Here is a 15,407-nt window from a genome sequence, read left to right as displayed (position 1 = left end):
TGCGTTGTTTGTGTGCCTCAATCTTGCTGCATTCTAGATCATGTGATTGTCCTCAGAAAGTAAGGAATGTTTTTCTTTTTAGTGGGGCATCAGCATTACAAAAAGTACGTTGTCATTATTACACTGCAGTAGCTTGTCGTAAGACTTAGCTGCAGGAAGTTTGAACTGGAGCTGACTTGAATCCTGAAAAATAACATGTGTTGGTGAATACGGGCATCGATCCCGCTACCTCTCACATGCTAAGCAAGCGCTCTACCATTTGAGCTAATTCCCCATCTGGTTAAAATAGACACAAGGTGCAATCAAGAGGGTTCGTCCTTGACAGGTTATGATCTTGGCGTACTTGTTACTTTTCGCCACATGACTTGTAGAGTCTTGCTGGCTGGTAACAGCAGTGAAAGTAGGCAAGTGGCAGGTTAGCTCAGTTGGCTAGAGAGTGGTGCTAATAATGCCAAGGTCGCAGGTTCGATCCCCGTACTGGCCATGCGGCTCCTTCAGACAGTCAATATTTTGTGCCACTTGCGTGTATCCACATGGGTGCCAAAGACATAGTTCCAGGGACCTGCCGAAATAGCTCAGTTGGGAGAGCGTTAGACTGAAGATCTAAAGGTCCCTGGTTCGATCCCGGGTTTCGGCATTTGAGTTTGATCTCAGTGCTTGCACTGCAAGTAGAATATGCGTTGTTTGTGGCCCTCAATCTTGCTGCATTCTAGATCATGTGATTGTCCTCAGAAAGTAAGGAATGTCTTTCTTTTTAGTGGGGCATCAGCATTACAAAAAGTACTTTGTCATTATTACACTACAGTAGCTTGTAGTAAGACTTAGCTGCAGGAAGTGTGAACTGGAGCTGATTTGAATCCTGAAAAATAACATGTGTTGGAGAATACGGGCATCGATCCCGCTACCTCTCGCATGCTAAGCAAGCGCTCTACCATTTGAGCTAATTCCCCATCTGGTTAAAATAGACACAAGGTGCAATCAAGAGGGTTCGTCCTTGACAGGTTATGATCTTGGCGTACTTGTTACTTTTCGCCACATGACTTGTAGAGTCTTGCTGGCTGGTAACAACAGTGAAAGTAGGCAAGTGGCTGGTTAGCTCAGTTGGCTAGAGCATGTTGCTAATAATGCCAAGGTCGCAGGTTCGATCCCCGTACTGGCCATGCGGTTCCTTCTGACAGTCAATATTTTGTGCCACTTGCGTGTATCCACATTGGTGCCAAAGACATAGTTCCAGGGACCTGCCGAAATAGCTCAGTTGGGAGAGCGTTAGACTGAAGATCTAAAGGTCCCTGGTTCGATCCCGGGTTTCGGCATTTGAGTTTGATCTCAGTGCTTGCACTGCAAGTAGAATATGCGTTGTTTGTGGGCCTCAATCTTGCTGCATTCTAGATTATGTGATTGTCCTCAGAAAGTAAGGAATGTTTTTCTTTTTAGTGGGGCATCAGCATTACAAAAAGTACGTTGTCATTGTTACACTACAGTAGCTTGTAGTAAGACTTAGCTGCAGGAAGTGTGAACTGGAGCTGATTTGAATCCTGAAAAATAACATGTGTTGGAGAATACGGGCATCGATCCCGCTACCTCTCGCATGCTAAGCAAGCGCTCTACCATTTGAGCTAATTCCCCATCTGGTTAAAATAGACACAAGGTGCAATCAAGAGGGTTCGTCCTTGACAGGTTATGATCTTGGCGTACTTGTTACTTTTCGCCACATGACTTGTAGAGTCTTGCTGGCTGGTAACAACAGTGAAAGTAGGCAAGTGGCTGGTTAGCTCAGTTGGCTAGAGCGTGGTGCTAATAATGCCAAGGTCGCAGGTTAGATCCCCGTACTGGCCATGCGGCTCCTCTGACAGTCAATATTTTGTGCCACTTGCGTGTATCCACATGGGTGCCAAAGATATAGTTCCAAGGACCTGCCGAAATAGCTCAGTTGGGAGAGCGTTAGACTGAAGATCTAAAGGTCCCTGGTTCGATCCCGGGTTTCGGCATTTGAGTTTGATCTCAGTGCTTGCACTGCAAGTAGAATATGCGTTGTTTGTGGGCCTCAATCTTGCTGCATTCTAGATCATGTGATTGTCCTCAGAAAGTAAGGAATGTCTTTCTTTTTAGTGGGGCATCAGCATTACAAAAAGTACGTTGTCATTATTACACTACAGTAGCTTGTAGTAAGACTTGGCTGCAGGAAGTGTGAACTGGAGCTGATTTGAATCCTGAAAAATAACATGTGTTGGAGAATACGGGCATCGATCCCGCTACCTCTTGCATGCTAAGCAAGCGCTCTACCATTTGAGCTAATTCCCCATCTGGTTAAAATAGACACAAGGTGCAATCAAGAGGGTTCGTCCTTGACAGGTTATGATCTTGGCGTACTTGTTACTTTTCGCCACATGACTTGTAGAGTCTTGCTGGCTGGTAACAACAGTGAAAGTAGGCAAGCGGCTGGTTAGCTCAGTTGGCTAGAGTGTTTTTGTAATAATGCCAAGGTCGCAGGTTCGATCCCCGTACTGGCCATGCGGCTCCTCTGACAGTCAATATTTTGTGCCACTTGCGTGTATCCACATGGGTGCCAAAGATATAGTTCCAAGGACCTGCCGAAATAGCTCAGTTGGGAGAGTGTTAGACTGAAGATCTAAAGGTCCCTGGTTCGATCCCGGGTTTCGGCATTTGAGTTTGATCTCAGTGCTTGCACTGCAAGTTTTCAGCATTACAAAAAGTACCTTGTCATTATTACATTACAGTAGCTCAGGGTTCTTCAATTCCTGTCCTGGAGGGCAGAAACACCTCTGTTTTTCATCCTCTCCTTCTAATCAGGGATTAATTCAGACCTGGGACACCAGGTGAGTGCAATTAACTACCAGGTAGGAATAAAAACAGAAGTGTTACGGCCCTCCAGGACCGGAATTGAAGAATCCTGCAGTAGCTTGTCGTAAGACTTAGCTGCAGGAAGTTTGAACTGGAGCTGACTTGAATCCTGAAAAATAACATGTGTTGGTGAATACGGGCATCGATCCCGCTACCTCTCACATGCTAAGCAAGCGCTCTACCATTTGAGCTAATTCCCCATCTGCTTAAAATAGACACAAGGAGCAATCAAGAGGGTTCAGCCTAGACAGTTTATGATCTTGGCGTACTTGTTACTTTCCGCCACATCACTTGTAGAGTCTTGCTGGCTGGTAACAACAGTGAAAGTAGGCAAGCGGCTGGTTAGCTCAGTTGGCTAGAGCGTGGTGCTAATAATGCCAAGGTCGCAGGTTCGATCCCCGTACTGGCCATGCGGCTCCTCTGACAGTCAATATTTTGTGCCACTTGCGTGTATCCACATGGGTGCCAAAGATATAGTTCCAAGGACCTGCCGAAATAGCTCAGTTGGGAGAGCGTTAGACTGAAGATCTAAAGGTCCCTGGTTTGATCCTGGGTTTCGGCATTTGAGTTTGATCTCAGTGCTTGCACTGCAAGTAGAATATGCGTTGTTTGTGGGCCTCAATCTTGCTGCATTCTAGATCATGTGATTGTCCTCAGAAAGTAAGGAATGTCTTTCTTTTTAGTGGGGCATCAGCATTACAAAAAGTACGTTGTCATTATTACACTACAGTAGCTTGTAGTAAGACTTGGCTGCAGGAAGTGTGAACTGGAGCTGATTTGAATCCTGAAAAATAACAAGTGTTGGAGAATACGGGCATCGATCCCGCTACCTCTTGCATGCTAAGCAAGCGCTCTACCATTTGAGCTAATTCCCCATCTGGTTAAAATAGACATAAGGTGCAATCAAGAGGGTTCGTCCTTGACAGGTTATGATCTTGGCGTACTTGTTACTTTTCGCCACATGACTTGTAGAGTCTTGCTGGCTGGTAACAACAGTGAAAGTAGGCAAGTGGCTTGTTAGCTCAGTTGGCTAGAGCGTGGTGCTAATAATGCCAAGGTCGCAGGTTCGATCCCCGTACTGGCCATGCGGCTCCTCTGACAGTCAATATTTTGTGCCACTTGCATGTATCCACATGTGTGCCAAAGATATAGGTCCAAGGACCTCCCGAAATAGCTCAGTTGGGAGAGTGTTAGAGTGAAGATCTAAAGGTCCCTGGTTTGATCCCGGGGTTCGGCATTTGAGTTTGATCTCAGTGCTTGCACTGCAAGTTTTCAGCATTACAAAAAGTACCTTGTCATTATTACATTACAGTAGCTCAGGGTTCTTCAATTCCTGTCCTGAGGGCAGAAACACCTCTGTTTTTCTTCCTTCTAATCAGGGATTAATTCAGACCTGGGACACCAGGTGAGTGCAATTAACAGGTAGAATAAAAACAGAAGTGTTACGGCCCTCAAATTGAAGAATCCTGCAGTAGCTTGTCGTAAGACTTAGCTGCAGGAAGTTTGAACTGGAGCTGACTTGAATCCTGAAAAATAACATGTGTTGGTGAATACGGGCTTCGATCCCGCTACCTCTCACATGCTAAGCAAGCGCTCTACCATTTGAGCTAATTCCCCATTTGGTTAAAATAGACACAAGGAGCAATCAAGAGGGTTCAGCCTAGACAGTATGATCTTGGCGCACTTGTTACTTTCCGCCACATCACTTGTAGAGTCTTGCTGGCTGGTAACAACAGTGAAAGTAGGCAAGCGGCTGGTTAGCTCAGTTGGCTAGAGCTTGGTGCTAATAATGCCAAGGTCGCAGGTTCGAACCCTGTACTGGCCATGCGGCTCCTTCGGACAGTCAATATTTTGTGCCACTTGCGTGTATCCACATGGGTGCCAAAGACATAGTTCCAGAGACCTGCCAAAATAGCTCAGTTGTGAGAACGTTAGACTGAAGATCTAAAGGTCCCTGGTTTGATCCTGGGTTTCGGCATTTGAGTTTGATCTCAGTGCTTGCACTGCAAGTAGAATATGCGTTGTTTGTGGGCCTCAATCTTGCTGCATTCTAGATCATGTGATTGTCCTCAGAAAGTAAGGAATGTCTTTCTTTTTAGTGGGGCATCAGCATTACAAAAAGTACGTTGTCATTATTACACTACAGTAGCTTGTAGTAAGACTTAGCTGCAGGAAGTGTGAACTGGAGCTGATTTGAATCCTGAAAAATAACATGTGTTGGAGAATACGGGCATCGATCCCGCTACCTCTCGCATGCTAAGCAAGCGCTCTACCATTTGAGCTAATTCCCCATCTGGTTAAAATAGACACAAGGAGCAATCAAGAGGGTTCTGGCCTTGACAGGTTATGATCTTGGCGTACTTGTTACTTTTCGCCACATGACTTGTAGAGTCTTGCTGGCTGGTAACAACAGTGAAAGTAGGCAAGCGGCTGGTTAGCTCAGTTGGCTAGAGTGTTTTTGTAATAATGCCAAGGTCGCAGGTTCGATCCCCGTACTGGCCATGCGGCTCCTTCAGACAGTTAATATTTTGTGCCACTTGCGTGTATCCACATGGGTGCCAAAGACATAGCTCCAGGGACCTGCCAAAATAGCTCAGTTGGGAGAGCGTTAGACTGAAGATCTAAAGGTCCCTAGTTCGATCCTGGTTTTCAGCATTTGAGTTTGATCTCAGTGCTTGCGCAAGTGTTTTTTAACATCTTGCTGCATCTAGTCATGTGATTGTCCCAAAAAAAGGAATTTTTTTTTAGTTGTGACATCAGCGTTACAAAAAAGTACGTTGTCATTATTACATTACAGTAGCTTGTGGTAAGACTAAGCTGCAGGAAGTTTGAACTGGAGCTGACTTGAATACTGAAAAAAACTGTGTGTTGGAGAACACGGGCATCGATCCCGCTACCTCTCGCATGCTAAGCAAGCGCTCTACCATTTGAGCTAATTCCCCATCTGGTTAAAAATGACACAAGGAGCAATCAAGAGGGTCCAGCCTTGACAGGTTATGATCTTGGCGTACTTGTTACTTTCCGCCACAGCACTTGTAGAGTCTTGGTGGCTGGTAACAACAGTGAAAGTAGGCAAGTGGCTGGTTAGCTCAGTTGGCTAGAGTGGTGCTGTGGGCTAATAATGCCAAGGTCGCAGGTTCGATCCCCGTACTGGCCATGCGGCTCCTTCAGACAGTCAATATTTTGTGCCACTTGCGTGTATCCACATGGGTGCCAAAGACATAGTTCCAGAGACCTGCCGAAATAGCTCAGTTGGGAGAGCGTTAGACTGAAGATCTAAAGGTCCCTGGTTCGATCCCGGGTTTCGGCATTTGAGTTTGATCTCAGTGCTTTCACTGCAAGTTTTCAGCATTACAAAAAGTACCTTGTCATTATTACATTACAGTAGCTTGTCGTAAGACTTAGCTGCAGGAAGTGTGAACTGGAGCTGACTTGAATCCTGAAAAATAACATGTGTTGGAGAATACGGGCATCGATCCCGCTACCTCTCGCATGCTAAGCAAGCGCTCTACCATTTGAGCTAATTCCCCATCTGGTTAATATAGACACAAGGAGCAATCAAGAGGGTTCAGCCTTGACAGGTTATGATCTTGGCGTACTTGTTACTTTCCGCCACATCACTTGTAGAGTCTTGCTGGCTGGTAACAACAGTGAAAGTAGGCAAGTGGCTGGTTAGCTCAGTTGGCTAGAGCATGTTGCTAATAACGCCAAGGTTGCAGGGTCGATCCCCGTACTGGCCATGCGGTTCCTTCGGACAGTCAATATTTTGTGCCACTTGCGTGTATCCACATGGGTGCCAAAGACATAGTTCCAGGGACCTGCCGAAATAGCTCAGTTGGGAGAGCGTTAGACTAAAGATCTAAAGGTCCCTGGTTCGATCCCGGGTTTCGGCATTTGAGTTTGATATCAGGGCTTTTATTGCAAGGTTTTAGTTTTTTTGGGGGTCAGCATTAAAAAAAGTACGTTGTCATTATTACACTACAGTAGCTTGTCGTAAGACTTAGCTGCAGGAAGTGTGAACTGGAGCTGACTTGAATCCTGAAAAATAACATGTGTTGGAGAATACGGGCATCGATCCCGCTACCTCTCGCATGCTAAGCAAGCGCTCTACCATTTGAGCTAATTCCCCATCTGGTTAAAATAGACACAAGGAGCAATGAAGAGGGTTCAGCCTTGACAGGTTATGATCTTGGCGTACTTGTTACTTTCCGCCACATCACTTGTAGAGTCTTGCTGGCTGGTAACAACAGTGAAAGTAGGCAAGCGGCTGGTTAGCTCAGTTGGCTAGAGTGTGGCGCTAATAATGCCAATGTCGCAGGTTTGATCCCCGTACTGGCCATGCGGCTCCTTCTGACAGTCAATATTTTGTGCCACTTGCGTGTATCCACATGGGTGCCAAAGACATAGTTCCAGGGACCTGCCGAAATAGCTCAGTTGGGAGAGCGTTAGACTGAAGATCTAAAGGTCCCTGGTTCGATCCCGGTTTTCGGCATTTGAGGTTGATCTCAGTGCTTTCATTGCAAGGGGGTTTTAGTTTTCAGCATTACAAAAAGTACGTTGTCATTATTACATTACAGTAGCTTGTCGTAAGACTTAGCTGCAGGAAGTGTGAACTGGAGCTGACTTGAATCCTGAAAAATAACATGTGTTGGAGAATACGGGCATCGATCCCGCTACCTCACACATGCTAAGCAAGCGCTCTACCATTTGAGCTAATTCCCCATCTGGTTAAAATAGAAACAAGGAGCAATCAAGAGGGTTCAGCCTTGACAGGTTATGATCTTGGCGTACTTGTTACTTTCCGCCACATCACTTGTAGAGTCTTGCTGGCTGGTAACAACAGTGAAAGTAGGTAAGCGGCTGGTTAGCTCAGTTGGCTAGAGTGTGGTGCTAATAATGCCAAGGTCGCAGGTTCGATCCCCGTACTGGCCATGCGGCTCCTTCTGACAGTCAATATTTTGTGCCACTTGCGTGTATCCACATTGGTGCCAAAGACATATTTCCAGGGACCTGCAGAAATAGCTCAGTTGGGAGAGTGTTAGACTGAAGATCTAAAGGTCCCTGGTTCGATCCTGGGTTTCCACATTTGAGTTTGATATCAGGGCTTTTATTGCAATGTTTTAGTTTTCAGCATTAAAAAAAGTACGTTGTCATTATTACATTACAGTAGCTTGTCGTAAGACTTAGCTGCAGGAAGTGTGAACTGGAGCTGACTTGAATCCTGAAAAATAACATGTGTTGGAGAGTACGGGCATCGATCCCGCTATCTCTCGCATGCTAAGCAAGCGCTCTACCATTTGAGCTAATTCCCCATTAGGTTAAAATAGAAACAAGGAGCAATCAAGAGGGTTCGGCCTTGACAGGTTATGATCTTGGCGTACTTGTTACTTTCCGCCACATGACTTGTAGAGTCTTGCTGGCTGGTAGCAACAGTGAAAGTAGGCAAGTGGCTGGTTAGCTCAGTTGGCTAGCGCGTGGTGCTAATAATGCCAAGGTCGCAGGTTCGATCCCGTACTGGCCATGCGGCTCCTTCTGACAGTCAATATTTTGTGCCACTTGCGTGTATCCACATGGGTGCCAAAGACATAGTTCCAAGGGACCTGCCGAAATAGCTCAGTTGGGAGAGCGTTAGACTGAAGATCTAAAGGTCCCTGGTTCGATCCCGGGTTTCGGCATTTGAGGTTGATCTCAGTGCTTTTATTGCAAGGTTTTAGTTTTCAGCATTACAAAAAGTACGTTGTCATTATTACATTACAGTAGCTTGTCGTAAGACTTAGCTGCAGGAAGTGTGAACTGGAGCTGACTTGAATCCTGAAAAATAACATGTGTTGGAGAATACGGGCATCGATCCGCTACCTCTCGCATGCTAAGCAAGCGCTCTACCATTTGAGCTAATTCTCCATCTGGTTGAAATAGAAACAAGGAGCAATCAAGAGGGTTCAGCCTTGACAGGTTATGATCTTGGCGTACTTGTTACTTTCCGCCACATCACTTGTAGAGTCTTGCTGGCTGGTAACAACAGTGAAAGTAGGCAAGCGGCTGGTTAGCTCAGTTGGCTAGAGCATGTTGCTAATAACGCCAAGGTTGCAGGGTCGATCCCCGTACTGGCCATGCGGCTCCTTCTGACAGTCAATATTTTGTGCCACTTGCGTGTATCCACATGGGTGCCAAAGACATAGTTCCAGGGACCTGCCGAAATAGCTCAGTTGGGAGAGCGTTAGACTGAAGATCTAAAGGTCCCTGGTTCGATCCTGGGTTTCGGCATTTGAGTTTGATATCAGGGCTTTTATTGCAAGGTTTTAGTTTTCAGCATTAAAAAAAGTACATTGTCATTATTACATTACAGTAGCTTGTCGTAAGACTTAGCTGCAGGAAGTGTGAACTGGAGCTGACTTGAATCCTGAAAAATAACACTTGTTGGAGAATACGGGCATCAATCCCGCTACCTCTCGCATGCTAAGCAAGCGCTCTACCATTTGAGCTAATTCCCCATCTGGTTAAAATAGAAACAAGGAGCAATCAAGAGGGTTCAGCCTTGACAGGTTATGATCTTGGCGTACTTGTTACTTTCCGCCACATCACTTGTAGAGTCTTGCTGGCTGGTAACAACAGTGAAAGTAGGCAAGCGGCTGGTTAGCTTAGTTGGCTAGAGCGTGGCACTAATAACGCCGAGGTCGCAGGTTCGATCCCGTACTGGCCATGCGGCTCCTTCTGACAGTCAATATTTTGTGCCACTTGCGTGTATCCACATGGGTGCCAAAGACATAGTTCCAGGGACCTGCCGAAATAGCTCAGTTGGGAGAGCGTTAGACTGAAGATCTAAAGGTCCCTGGTTCGATCCCGGGTTTCGGCATTTGAGGTTGATCTCAGTGCTTTTATTGCAAGGTTTTAGTTTTCAGCATTACAAAAATTACGTTGTCATTATTACATTACAGTAGCTTGTCGTAAGACTTAGCTGCAGGAAGTGTGAACTGGAGCTGACTTGAATCCTGAAAAATAACATATGTTGGAGAATACGGGCATCGATCCCGCTACCTCTCACATGCTAAGCAAGCGCTCTACCATTTGAGCTAATTCCCCATCTGGTTAAAATAGAAACAAGGAGCAATCAAGAGGGTTCAGCCTTGACAGGTTATGATCTTGGCGTACTTGTTACTTTCCGCCACATCACTTGTAAAGTCTTGCTGGCTGGTAACAACAGTGAAAGTAGGCAAGCGGCTGGTTAGCTCAGTTGGCTAGAGTGTGGTGCTAATAATGCCAAGGTCGCAGGTTCGATCCCCGTACTGGCCATGCGTCTCCTTCTGACAATCAATATTTTGTGCCACTTGCGTGTATCCACATGGGTGCCAAAAACATTTTTCCAGGGACCTGCCGAAATAGCTCAGTTGGGAGAGCGTTAGACTAAAGGTCCCTGGTTCGATCCCGGGTTTCGGCATTTGAGGTTGATCTCAGTGCTTTTATTGCAAGGTTTTAGTTTTCAGCATTACAAAAAGTACGTTGTCATTATTACATTACAGTAGCTTGTCGTAAGACTTAGCTGCAGGAAGTGTGAACTGGAGCTGACTTGAATCCTGAAAAATAACATGTGTTGGAGAATACGGGCATCTATCGCGCTACCTCTCGCATGCTAAGCAAGCGCTCTAACATTTGAGCTAATTCCCCATCTGGTTAAAATAGAAACAAGGAGCAATGAAGAGGGTTCAGCCTTGACAGGTTATGATCTTGGCGTACTTGTTACTTTCCAACACATCACTTGTAGAGTCTTGCTGGCTGGTAACAACAGTGAAAGTAGGCAAGCGGCTGGTTAGCTTAGTTGGCTAGAGCGTGGCACTAATAACGCGGAGGTCGCAGGTTTGATCCCCGAACTGGCCATGCGTCTCATTCTGACAGTCAATATTTTGTGCCACTTGCGTGTATCCACATGGGTGCCAAAGACATAGTTCCAGGGACCTGCTGAAATAGCAAAGTTGGGAGAGCGTTAGACTGAAGTTCTAAAGGTCCCTGGTTCGATCCCGGGTTTCGGCATTTGAGGTTGATCTCAGTGCTTTTATTGCAAGGTTTTAGTTTTCAGCATTACAAAAATTACGTTGTCATTATTACATTACAGTAGCTTGTCGTAAGACTTAGCTGCAGGAAGTGTGAACTGGAGCTGACTTGAATCCTGAAAAATAACATGTGTTGGAGAATACGGGCATCGATCCCGCTACCTCACACATGCTAAGCAAGCGCTCTACCATTTGAGCTAATTCCCCATCTGGTTAAAATAGAAACAAGGAGCAATCAAGAGGGTTCAGCCTTGACAGGTTATGATCTTGGCGTACTTGTTACTTTCCGCCACATCACTTGTAGAGTCTTGCTGGCTGGTAACAACAGTGAAAGTAGGTAAGCGGCTGGTTAGCTCAGTTGGCTAGAGTGTGGTGCTAATAATTCCAAGGTCTCAGGTTCGATCCCCGTACTGGCCATGCGGCTCCTTCTGACAGTCAATATTTTGTGCAACTTGCGTGTATCCACATTGGTGCCAAAGACATATTTCCAGGGACCTGCAGAAATAGCTCAGTTTGGGAGAGCGTTAGACTGAAGATCTAAAGGTCCCTGGTTCGATCCTGGGTTTCCACATTTGAGTTTGATATCAGGGCTTTTATTGCAATGTTTTAGTTTTCAGCATTAAAAAAAGTACGTTGTCATTATTACATTACAGTAGCTTGTCGTAAGACTTAGCTGCAGGAAGTGTGAACTGGAGCTGACTTGAATCCTGAAAAATAACATGTGTTGGAGAGTACGGGCATCGATCCCGCTATCCCTCGCATGCTAAGCAAGCGCTCTACCATTTGAGCTAATTCCCCATTAGGTTAAAATAGACACAAGGTGCAATCAAGAGGGTTCGTCCTTGACAGGTTATGATCTTGGCGTACTTGTTTCTTTTCGCCACATGACTTGTAGAGTCTTGCTGGCTGGTAGCAACAGTGAAAGTAGGCAATTGGCTGGTTAGCTCAGTTGGCTAGCGTGTGGCGCTAATAATGCCAAGGTCGCAGGTTCGATCCCCGTACTGGCCATGCGGCTCCTTCTGACAGTCAATATTTTGTGCCACTTGCGTGTATCCACATGGGTGCCAAAGACATAGTTCCAGGGACCTGCCGAAATAGCTCAGTTGGGAGAGCGTTAGACTGAAGATCTGAAGGTCCCTGGTTCGATCCCGGGTTTCGGCATTTGAGGTTGATCTCAGTGCTTTTATTGCAAGGTTTTAGTTTTCAGCATTACAAAAAGTACGTTGTCATTATTACATTACAGTAGCTTGTCGTAAGACTTAGCTGCAGGAAGTGTGAACTGGAGCTGACTTGAATCCTGAAAAATAACATGTGTTGAAGAACACGGGCATCGATCCTGCTACCTCTCGCATGCTAAGCAAGCTCTCTACCATTTGAGCTTATTCTCCATCTGGTTGATACAGACACAAGGTGCAATCAAGAGGGTTCAGCCTTGACAGGTTATGATCTTGGCGTACTTGTTACTTTCCGCCACATCACTTGTAGAGTCTTGCTGGCTGGTAACAACAGTGAAAGTAGGCAAGTGGCTGGTTAGCTCAGTTGGCTAGAGCATGTTGCTAATAACGCCAAGGTTGCAGGGTCGATCCCCGTACTGGCCATGCGGTTCCTTCTGACAGTCAATATTTTGTGCCACTTGCGTGTATCCACATGGGTGCCAAAGACATAGTTCCAGGGACCTGCCGAAATAGCTCAGTTGGGAGAGCGTTAGACTGAAGATCTAAAGGTCCCTGGTTCGATCCCGGGTTTCGGCATTTGAGTTTGATATCAGGGCTTTTATTGCAAGGTTTTAGTTTTCAGCATTACAAAAAGTACGTTGTCATTATTACATTACAGTAGCTTGTCGTAAGACTTAGCTGCAGGAAGTGTGAACTGGAGCTGACTTGAATCCTGAAAAATAACATGTGTTGGAGAATACGGGCATCGATCCCGCTACCTCTCGCATGCTAAGCAAGCGCTCTAACATTTGAGCTAATTCCCCATCTGGTTAAAATAGAAACAAGGAGCAATCAAGAGGGTTCAGCCTTGACAGGTTATGATCTTGGCGTACTTGTTACTTTCCGCCACATCACTTGTAGAGTCTTGGTGGCTGGTAACAACAGTGAAAGTAGGCAAGCGGCTGGTTAGCTCAGTTGGCTAGAGTGTGGCGCTAATAATGCCAATGTCGCAGGTTTAATCCCCGTACTGGCCATGCGGCTCCTTCTGACAGTCAATAGTTTGTGCCACTTGCGTGTATCCACATTGGTGCCAAAGACATAGTTCCAGGGACCTGCCGAAATAGCTCAGTTGGGAGAGCGTTAGACTAAAGATCTAAAGGTCCCTGGTTCGATCCCGGTTTTCGGCAGTTGAGGTTGATCTCAGTGCTTTTATTGCAAGGTTTTAGTTTTCAGCATTACAAAAAGTACGTTGTCATTATTACATTACAGTAGCTTGTCGTAAGACTTAGCTGCAGGAAGTGTGAACTGGAGCTGACTTGAATCCTGAAAAATAACATGTGTTGGAGAATACGGGCATCGATCCCGCTACCTCTCGCATGCTAAGCAAGCGCTCTACCATTTGAGCTAATTCCCCATCTGGTTAAAATAGAAACAAGGAGCAATCAAGAGGGTTCAGCCTTGACAGGTTATGATCTTGGCGTACTTGTTACTTTCCGCCACATCACTTGTAGAGTCTTGCTGGCTGGTAACAACAGTGAAAGTAGGCAAGCGGCTGGTTAGCTCAGTTGGCTAGAGTGTGGTGCTAATAATGCCAAGGTCGCAGGTTCGATCCCCGTACTGGCCATGCGTCTCCTTCAGACAATCAATATTTTGTGCCACTTGCGTGTATCCACATTGGTGCCAAAGACATAGTTCCAGGGACCTGCAGAAATAGCTCAGTTGGGAGAGCGTTAGACTGAAGATCTAAAGGTCCCTGGTTCGATCCTGGGTTTCCGCATTTGAGTTTGATATCAGGGCTTTTATTGCAATGTTTTAGTTTTCAGCATTAAAAAAAGTACGTTGTCATTATTACATTACAGTAGCTTGTCGTAAGACTTAGCTGCAGGAAGTGTGAACTGGAGCTGACTTGAATCCTGAAAAATAACATGTGTTGGAGAGTACGGGCATCGATCCCGCTATCTCTCGCATGCTAAGCAAGCGCTCTACCATTTGAGCTAATTCCCCATTAGGTTAAAATAGACACAAGGTGCAATCAAGAGGGTTCGTCCTTGACAGGTTATGATCTTGGCGTACTTGTTTCTTTTCGCCACATGACTTGTAGAGTCTTGCTGGCTGGTAGCAACAGTGAAAGTAGGCAATTGGCTGGTTAGCTCAGTTGGCTAGCGTGTGGTGCTAATAATGCCAAGGTCGCAGGTTCGATCCCCGTACTGGCCATGCGGCTCCTTCTGACAGTCAATATTTTGTGCCACTTGAGTGTATCCACATTGGTGCCAAAGACATAGTTAATGGGACCTGCCGAAATAGCTCAGTTGGGAGAGCGTTAGACTAAAGATCTAAAGGTCCCTGGTTCGATCCCGGGTTTCGGCATTTGAGTTTGATATCAGGGCTTTTATTGCAAGGTTTTAGTTTTCAGCATAAAAAAAAGTACGTTGTCATTATTACATTACAGTAGCTTGTCGTAAGACTTAGCTGCAGGAAGTGTGAACTGGAGCTGACTTGAATCCTGAAAAATAACGTGTTGAAGAACACGGGCATCGATCCCGCTACCTCTCGCATGCTAAGCAAGCGCTCTACCATTTGAGCTAATTCCCCATCTGGTTCAAATAGAAACAAGGAGCAATCAAGAGGGTTCAGCCTTGACAGGTTATGATCTTGGCGTACTTGTTACTTTCCGCCACATCACTTGTAGAGTCTTGCTGGCTGGTAACAACAGTGAAAGTAGGCAAGCGGCTGGTTAGCTCAGTTGGCTAGAGTGTGGCACTAATAACGCAGAGGTCGCAGGTTTGTTCCCCGTACTGGCCATGCGGCTCCTTCAGACAGTCAATATTTTGTGCCACTTGCGTGTATCCACATGGGTGCCAAAGACATAGTTCCAAGAACCTGCCGAAATAGCTCAGTTGGGAGAGCGTTAGACTAAAGATTTAAAGGTCCCTGGTTCGATCCCGGTTTTCGGCAGTTGAGGTTGATCGCAGTAGTTTTATTGCAAGGTTTTAGTTTTCAGCATTACAAAAAGTACGTTGTCATTATTACATTACAGTAGCTTGTCGTAAGACTTAGCTGCAGGAAGTGTGAACTAGAGCTGACTTGAATCCTGAAAAATAACATGTGTTGGAGAATACGGGCATCGATCCCGCTACCTCTCGCATGCTAAGCAAGCGCTCTACCATTTGAGCTAATTCCCCATCTGGTTAAAATAGAAACAAGGAGCAATCAAGAGGGTTCAGCCTTGACAGGTTATGATCTTGGCGTACTTGTTACTTTCCGCCACATCACTTGTAGAGTCTTGCTGGCTGGTAACAACAGTGAAAGTAGGCAAGCGGCTGGTTAGCTCAGTTGGCTAGAGTGT

The 15,407-nt window shown here is 45.8% G+C and overlaps 25 non-coding genes across 25 annotated transcripts; 23 read left to right on the top strand and 2 right to left on the bottom strand.

Annotated features, from left to right (window-relative positions):
• Positions 1-564: 564 nt before the first annotated feature.
• trnaf-gaa lies at positions 565-637 on the top strand. Its single transcript has one exon. It is a non-coding gene; the product is annotated as a tRNA-Phe (tRNA).
• A 603-nt stretch (positions 638-1,240) lies between these two features.
• Positions 1,241-1,313, top strand: trnaf-gaa. The gene has a single exon. It is a non-coding gene; the product is annotated as a tRNA-Phe (tRNA).
• Positions 1,314-1,915: 602 nt separating this feature from the next.
• trnaf-gaa lies at positions 1,916-1,988 on the top strand. Its single transcript has one exon. It is a non-coding gene; the product is annotated as a tRNA-Phe (tRNA).
• Positions 1,989-2,228: 240 nt separating this feature from the next.
• Positions 2,229-2,301, bottom strand: trnaa-agc. Its single transcript has one exon. It is a non-coding gene; the product is annotated as a tRNA-Ala (tRNA).
• A 289-nt stretch (positions 2,302-2,590) lies between these two features.
• trnaf-gaa lies at positions 2,591-2,663 on the top strand. Its single transcript has one exon. It is a non-coding gene; the product is annotated as a tRNA-Phe (tRNA).
• Positions 2,664-3,351: 688 nt separating this feature from the next.
• trnaf-gaa lies at positions 3,352-3,424 on the top strand. The gene has a single exon. It is a non-coding gene; the product is annotated as a tRNA-Phe (tRNA).
• Positions 3,425-3,664: 240 nt separating this feature from the next.
• Positions 3,665-3,737, bottom strand: trnaa-agc. The gene has a single exon. It is a non-coding gene; the product is annotated as a tRNA-Ala (tRNA).
• A 289-nt stretch (positions 3,738-4,026) lies between these two features.
• On the top strand, positions 4,027-4,099 carry trnaf-gaa. The gene has a single exon. It is a non-coding gene; the product is annotated as a tRNA-Phe (tRNA).
• Positions 4,100-4,767: 668 nt separating this feature from the next.
• Positions 4,768-4,840, top strand: trnaf-gaa. The gene has a single exon. It is a non-coding gene; the product is annotated as a tRNA-Phe (tRNA).
• A 604-nt stretch (positions 4,841-5,444) lies between these two features.
• trnaf-gaa lies at positions 5,445-5,517 on the top strand. The gene has a single exon. It is a non-coding gene; the product is annotated as a tRNA-Phe (tRNA).
• Positions 5,518-6,099: 582 nt separating this feature from the next.
• On the top strand, positions 6,100-6,172 carry trnaf-gaa. Its single transcript has one exon. It is a non-coding gene; the product is annotated as a tRNA-Phe (tRNA).
• Positions 6,173-6,682: 510 nt separating this feature from the next.
• On the top strand, positions 6,683-6,755 carry trnaf-aaa. The gene has a single exon. It is a non-coding gene; the product is annotated as a tRNA-Phe (tRNA).
• Positions 6,756-7,281: 526 nt separating this feature from the next.
• trnaf-gaa lies at positions 7,282-7,354 on the top strand. The gene has a single exon. It is a non-coding gene; the product is annotated as a tRNA-Phe (tRNA).
• A 520-nt stretch (positions 7,355-7,874) lies between these two features.
• On the top strand, positions 7,875-7,947 carry trnaf-gaa. The gene has a single exon. It is a non-coding gene; the product is annotated as a tRNA-Phe (tRNA).
• Positions 7,948-8,464: 517 nt separating this feature from the next.
• On the top strand, positions 8,465-8,537 carry trnaf-gaa. Its single transcript has one exon. It is a non-coding gene; the product is annotated as a tRNA-Phe (tRNA).
• A 516-nt stretch (positions 8,538-9,053) lies between these two features.
• trnaf-gaa lies at positions 9,054-9,126 on the top strand. Its single transcript has one exon. It is a non-coding gene; the product is annotated as a tRNA-Phe (tRNA).
• A 516-nt stretch (positions 9,127-9,642) lies between these two features.
• trnaf-gaa lies at positions 9,643-9,715 on the top strand. The gene has a single exon. It is a non-coding gene; the product is annotated as a tRNA-Phe (tRNA).
• Positions 9,716-10,814: 1,099 nt separating this feature from the next.
• Positions 10,815-10,887, top strand: trnaf-gaa. Its single transcript has one exon. It is a non-coding gene; the product is annotated as a tRNA-Phe (tRNA).
• Positions 10,888-11,404: 517 nt separating this feature from the next.
• Positions 11,405-11,478, top strand: trnaf-gaa. The gene has a single exon. It is a non-coding gene; the product is annotated as a tRNA-Phe (tRNA).
• A 517-nt stretch (positions 11,479-11,995) lies between these two features.
• On the top strand, positions 11,996-12,068 carry trnaf-gaa. Its single transcript has one exon. It is a non-coding gene; the product is annotated as a tRNA-Phe (tRNA).
• A 517-nt stretch (positions 12,069-12,585) lies between these two features.
• Positions 12,586-12,658, top strand: trnaf-gaa. Its single transcript has one exon. It is a non-coding gene; the product is annotated as a tRNA-Phe (tRNA).
• Positions 12,659-13,175: 517 nt separating this feature from the next.
• trnaf-aaa lies at positions 13,176-13,248 on the top strand. Its single transcript has one exon. It is a non-coding gene; the product is annotated as a tRNA-Phe (tRNA).
• A 517-nt stretch (positions 13,249-13,765) lies between these two features.
• On the top strand, positions 13,766-13,838 carry trnaf-gaa. Its single transcript has one exon. It is a non-coding gene; the product is annotated as a tRNA-Phe (tRNA).
• Positions 13,839-14,355: 517 nt separating this feature from the next.
• trnaf-aaa lies at positions 14,356-14,428 on the top strand. Its single transcript has one exon. It is a non-coding gene; the product is annotated as a tRNA-Phe (tRNA).
• Positions 14,429-14,943: 515 nt separating this feature from the next.
• On the top strand, positions 14,944-15,016 carry trnaf-aaa. Its single transcript has one exon. It is a non-coding gene; the product is annotated as a tRNA-Phe (tRNA).
• Positions 15,017-15,407: the final 391 nt, after the last annotated feature.

This window comes from Coregonus clupeaformis, chromosome 17, assembly GCF_020615455.1.
Source record: "Coregonus clupeaformis isolate EN_2021a chromosome 17, ASM2061545v1, whole genome shotgun sequence".
Classification (NCBI taxonomy): domain Eukaryota; kingdom Metazoa; phylum Chordata; class Actinopteri; order Salmoniformes; family Salmonidae; genus Coregonus; species Coregonus clupeaformis.
The sequence above is the reverse complement of the archived record's forward strand: the minus strand, read 5'-3'. Positions and strand labels throughout refer to the sequence as shown.